This window comes from Nasonia vitripennis, unplaced genomic scaffold, assembly GCF_009193385.2.
Source record: "Nasonia vitripennis strain AsymCx unplaced genomic scaffold, Nvit_psr_1.1 unplaced0056, whole genome shotgun sequence".
In the NCBI taxonomy this organism is placed as follows: domain Eukaryota; kingdom Metazoa; phylum Arthropoda; class Insecta; order Hymenoptera; family Pteromalidae; genus Nasonia; species Nasonia vitripennis.
The window spans coordinates 37,501-43,506 of record NW_022279835.1 but is presented as its reverse complement, the minus strand read 5'-3'; positions in this window follow the sequence as shown (position 1 = coordinate 43,506).

The following is a 6,006-nucleotide window of genomic DNA, read 5'->3' as shown; positions in this document are numbered from 1 at the left end:
CGACTTAGACTTTTTCGAGCTCCGAGCGACTTAGACTTTTTCGAGCCTCCGAGAGAAAGCAATGCGTGTGGGGCGACTTAGACTTTTTCGAGCCTCCGAGAGAAAGCAATGCGTGTGGGGCGACTTAGACTTTTTCGAGCCTCCGAGAGAAAGCAATGCGTGTGGGGCGACTTAGACTTTTTCGAGCCTCCGAGAGAAAGCAATGCGTGTGGGGCGACTTAGACTTTTTCGAGCCTCCGAGAGAAAGCAATGCGTGGGGCGACTTAGACTTTTTCGAGCCTCCGAAGAAAGCAATGCGTGTGGGGCGACTTAGACTTTTTTTCGAGCCTCCGAGAGAAAGCAATGCGTGTGGGGCGACTTAGACTTTTTCGAGCCTCCGAGAGAAAGCAATGCGGTGGGGCGACTTAGACTTTTTCGAGCCTCCGAGAGAAAGCAATGCGTGTGGGGCGACTTAGACTTTTTCGAGCCTCCGAGAGAAAGCAATGCGTGTGGGGCGACTTAGACTTTTTCGAGCCTCCGAGAGAAAGCAATGCGTGTGGGCGACTTAGACTTTTTCGAGCCTCCGAGAAGAAAGCAATGCGTGTGGGGCGACTTAGACTTTTTCGAGCCTCCGAGAGAAAGCAATGCGTGTGGGGCGACTTAGACTTTTTCGAGCCTCCGAGAGAAAGCAATGCGTGTGGGGCGACTTAGACTTTTTCGAGCCTCCGAGAGAAAGCAATGCGTGTGGGGCGACTTAGACTTTTTCGAGCCTCCGAGAGAAAGCAATGCGTGTGGGGCGACTTAGACTTTTTCGAGCCTCCGAGAGAAAGCAATGCGTGTGGGGCGACTTAGACTTTTTCGAGCCTCCGAGAGAAAGCAATGCGTGTGGGGCGACTTAGACTTTTTCGAGCCTCCGAGAGAAAGCAATGCGTGTGGGGCGACTTAGACTTTTTCGAGCCTCCGAGAGAAAGCAATGCGTGTGGGGCGACTTAGACTTTTTCGCTCGGGGAGGTTCGACTTAGACTTTTCGAGCCTCCGAGAGAAAGCAATGCGTGTGGGGCGACTTAGACTTTTTCGAGCCTCCGAGAGAAAGCAATGCGTGTGGGGCGACTTAGACTTTTTCGAGCCTCCGAGAGAAAGCAATGCGTGTGGGGCGACTTAGACTTTTTCGAGCCTCCGAGAGAAAGCAATGCGTGTGGGGCGACTTAGACTTTTTCGAGCCTCCGAGAGAAAGCAATGCGTGTGGGGCGACTTAGACTTTTTCGAGCCTCCGAGAGAAAGCAATGCGTGTGGGCGACTTAGACTTTTTCGAGCCTCCGAGAGAAAGCAATGCGTGTGGGGCGACTTAGACTTTTTCGAGCCTCCGAGAGAAAGCAATGCGTGTGGGGCGACTTAGACTTTTTCGAGCCTCCGAGAGAAAGCAATGCGTGTGGGGCGACTTAGACTTTTTCGAGCCTCCGAGAGAAAGCAATGCGTGTGGGGCGACTTAGACTTTTTCGAGCCTCCGAGAGAAAGCAATGCGTGTGGGGCGACTTAGACTTTTTCGAGCCTCCGAGAGAAAGCAATGCGTGTGGGGCGACTTAGACTTTTTCGAGCCTCCGAGAGAAAGCAATGCGTGTGGGGCGACTTAGACTTTTTCGAGCCTCCGAGAGAAAGCAATGCGTGTGGGGCGACTTAGACTTTTTCGAGCCTCCGAGAGAAAGCAATGCGTGTGGGGCGACTTAGACTTTTTCGAGCCTCCGAGAGAAAGCAATGCGTGTGGGGCGACTTAGACTTTTTCGAGCCTCCGAGAGAAAGCAATGCGTGTGGGGCGACTTAGACTTTTTCGAGCCTCCGAGAGAAAGCAATGCGTGTGGGGCGACTTAGACTTTTTCGAGCCTCCGAGAGAAAGCAATGCGTGTGGGGCGACTTAGACTTTTTCGAGCCTCCGAGAGAAAGCAATGCGTGTGGGGCGACTTAGACTTTTTCGAGCCTCCGAGAGAAAGCAATGCGTGTGGGGCGACTTAGACTTTTTCGAGCCTCCGAGAGAAAGCAATGCGTGTGGGGCGACTTAGACTTTTTCGAGCCTCCGAGAGAAAGCAATGCGTGTGGGGCGACTTAGACTTTTTCGAGCCTCCGAGAGAAAGCAATGCGTGTGGGGCGACTTAGACTTTTTCGAGCCTCCGAGAGAAAGCAATGCGTGTGGGGCGACTTAGACTTTTTCGAGCCTCCGAGAGAAAGCAATGCGTGTGGGGCGACTTAGACTTTTTCGAGCCTCCGAGAGAAAGCAATGCGTGTGGGGCGACTTAGACTTTTTCGAGCCTCCGAGAGAAAGCAATGCGTGTGGGGCGACTTAGACTTTTTCGAGCCTCCGAGAGAAAGCAATGCGTGTGGGGCGACTTAGACTTTTTCGAGCCTCCGAGAGAAAGCAATGCGTGTGGGGCGACTTAGACTTTTTCGAGCCTCCGAGAGAAAGCAATGCGTGTGGGGCGACTTAGACTTTTCGAGCCTCCGAGAGAAAGCAATGCGTGTGGGGCGACTTAGACTTTTTCGAGCCTCCGAGAGAAAGCAATGCGTGTGGGGCGACTTAGACTTTTTCGAGCCTCCGAGAGAAAGCAATGCGTGTGGGGCGACTTAGACTTTTTCGAGCCTCCGAGAGAAAGCAATGCGTGTGGGGCGACTTAGACTTTTTCGAGCCTCCGAGAGAAAGCAATGCGTGTGGGGCGACTTAGACTTTTTCGAGCCTCCGAGAGAAAGCAATGCGTGTGGGGCGACTTAGACTTTTTCGAGCCTCCGAGAGAAAGCAATGCGTGTGGGGCGACTTAGACTTTTTCGAGCCTCCGAGAGAAAGCAATGCGTGTGGGGCGACTTAGACTTTTTCGAGCCTCCGAGAGAAAGCAATGCGTGTGGGGCGACTTAGACTTTTTCGAGCCTCCGAGAGAAAGCAATGCGTGTGGGGCGACTTAGACTTTTTCGAGCCTCCGAGAGAAAGCAATGCGTGTGGGGCGACTTAGACTTTTTCGAGCCTCCGAGAGAAAGCAATGCGTGTGGGGCGACTTAGACTTTTTCGAGCCTCCGAGAGAAAGCAATGCGTGTGGGGCGACTTAGACTTTTTCGAGCCTCCGAGAGAAAGCAATGCGTGTGGGGCGACTTAGACTTTTTCGAGCCTCCGAGAGAAAGCAATGCGTGTGGGGCGACTTAGACTTTTTCGAGCCTCCGAGAGAAAGCAATGCGTGTGGGGCGACTTAGACTTTTTCGAGCCTCCGAGAGAAAGCAATGCGTGTGGGGCGACTTAGACTTTTTCGAGCCTCCGAGAGAAAGCAATGCGTGTGGGGCGACTTAGACTTTTTCGAGCCTCCGAGAGAAAGCAATGCGTGTGGGGCGACTTAGACTTTTTCGAGCCTCCGTGCTCGCACATCACTCATTGACGCTCGCACATCACTCATTTGAGCTCGCACATTGCTCATTCGTGCTCGCACATCACTCATTCGTGCTCGCACATCACTCATTGACGCTCGCACATCACTCATTGACGCTCGCATATCACTCATTCGTGCTCGCACATTACTCATTGACGCTCGCACATCACTCATTGACGCTCGCACTTCACTAATTGGATCTCGCGTATCACTCATTCGTTCTCGCACATCACTCATTGACGCTCGCACATCACTCATTGACGCTCGCACATCACTCATTTGAGCTCGCACATTGCTCATTCGTGCTCGCACATCACTCATTCGTGCTCGCACATCACTCATTGACGCTCGCACATCACTCATTCGTGCTCGGACATCACTCATTGACGCTCGCATATTACTCATTCTTGCTCGCACATCACTCATTCGTTCTCGCACATCACTCATTGACGCTCGCACATCACTCATTGACGCTCGCGTATCACTCATTCGTGTTCGCACATCACTCATAGACGCTCGCACATCACTCATTGACGCTCGCGTATCACTCATTCGTGCTCGCACATCACTCATTCGTGCTCGCACATTACTCATTGACGCTCGCATATTACTCATTGACGCTCGCACATCACTCATTCGTGCTCGCACATCACTCATTTGAGCTCGCACATTGCTCATTCGTGCTCGCACATCACTCATTCGTGCTCGCATATCTCTCATTCTTGCTATATAAATCTACATTATAACTGTCACTATCTACGACGAAATGTGATCACGTCAGGCGCGAAATATTATTACATAGGGATCGGTGCGAACGGCGGGAGCAGAAAATGATTAAATCAGTAAACTGAAACGTTTAGCTATCTATACGAAGATTGCTCGCATGCATTAACGAGATTCCCACTGTCCCTATCTACCATCTTCCGAACGGAAGAGCCCCGGGAGGGTCGCATTTCTGCCAGGGCAGTTGGGTGAACCCTGAGATTTCGGTATACTCATTCGTGCTCGCACATCACTCATTTGAGCTCGCACATTGCTCATTCGTGCTCGCACATCACTCATTCGTGCTCGCACATCACTCATTGACGCTCGCACATCACTCATTTGTGCTCGCGTATCACTCATTCGTGCTCGCACATCACTCATTCGTGCTCGCACATTACTCATTGACGCTCGCACATCACTCATTGACTCTCGCGTATCACTCATTCGTGTTCGCACATCACTCATAGACGCTCGCACATCACTCATTGACGCTCGCATATTACTCATTCGTGCTCGCACATCACTCATTGACGCTCGCACATCACTCATTTGTGCTCGCGTATCACTCATTCGTGCTCGCACATCACTCATTCGTGCTCGCACATTACTCATTGACGCTCGCATATTACTCATTGACGCTCGCACATCACTCATTGACGCTCGCACATCACTCATTGACGCTCGCACATCACTCATTTGTGCTCGCACATTGCTCATTCGTGCTCGCACATCACTCATTTGAGCTCGCACATTGCTCATTCGTGCTCGCACATCACTCATTCGTGCTCGCACATTGCTCATTCTTGCTCGCACATCACTCATTTGTGCTCGCGTATCACTCATTCGTGCTCGCACATTACTCATTGACGCTCGCACATCACTCATTGACGCTCGCACATTACTCATTGACGCTCGCATATTACTCATTCGTGCTCGCACATCACTCATTCGTTCTCGCACATCACTCATTGACGCTCGCACATCACTCATTGACGCTCGCGTATCACTCATTCGTGTTCGCACATCACTCATAGACGCTCGCACATCACTCATTGACGCTCGCGTATCACTCATTCGTGCTCGCACATCACTCATTCGTGCTCGCACATTACTCATTGACGCTCGCATATTACTCATTGACGCTCGCACATCACTCATTCGTGCTCGCATATCTCTCATTCTTGCTATATAAATCTACATTATAACTGTCACTATCTACGACGAAATGTGATCACGTCAGGCGCGAAATATTATTACATAGGGATCGGTGCGAACGGCGGGAGCAGAAAATGATTAAATCAGTAAACTGAAACGTTTAGCTATCTATACGAAGATTGCTCGCATGCATTAACGAGATTCCCACTGTCCCTATCTACCATCTTCCGAACGGAAGAGCCCCGGGAGGGTCGCATTTCTGCCAGGGCAGTTGGGTGAACCCTGAGATTTCGGTATACTCATTCGTGCTCGCACATCACTCATTTGAGCTCGCACATTGCTCATTCGTGCTCGCACATCACTCATTCGTGCTCGCACATCACTCATTGACGCTCGCACATCACTCATTTGTGCTCGCGTATCACTCATTCGTGCTCGCACATCACTCATTCGTGCTCGCACATTACTCATTGACGCTCGCACATCACTCATTGACTCTCGCGTATCACTCATTCGTGTTCGCACATCACTCATAGACGCTCGCACATCACTCATTGACGCTCGCATATTACTCATTCGTGCTCGCACATCACTCATTGACGCTCGCACATCACTCATTTGTGCTCGCGTATCACTCATTCGTGCTCGCACATCACTCATTCGTGCTCGCACATTACTCATTGACGCTCGCATATTACTCATTGACGCT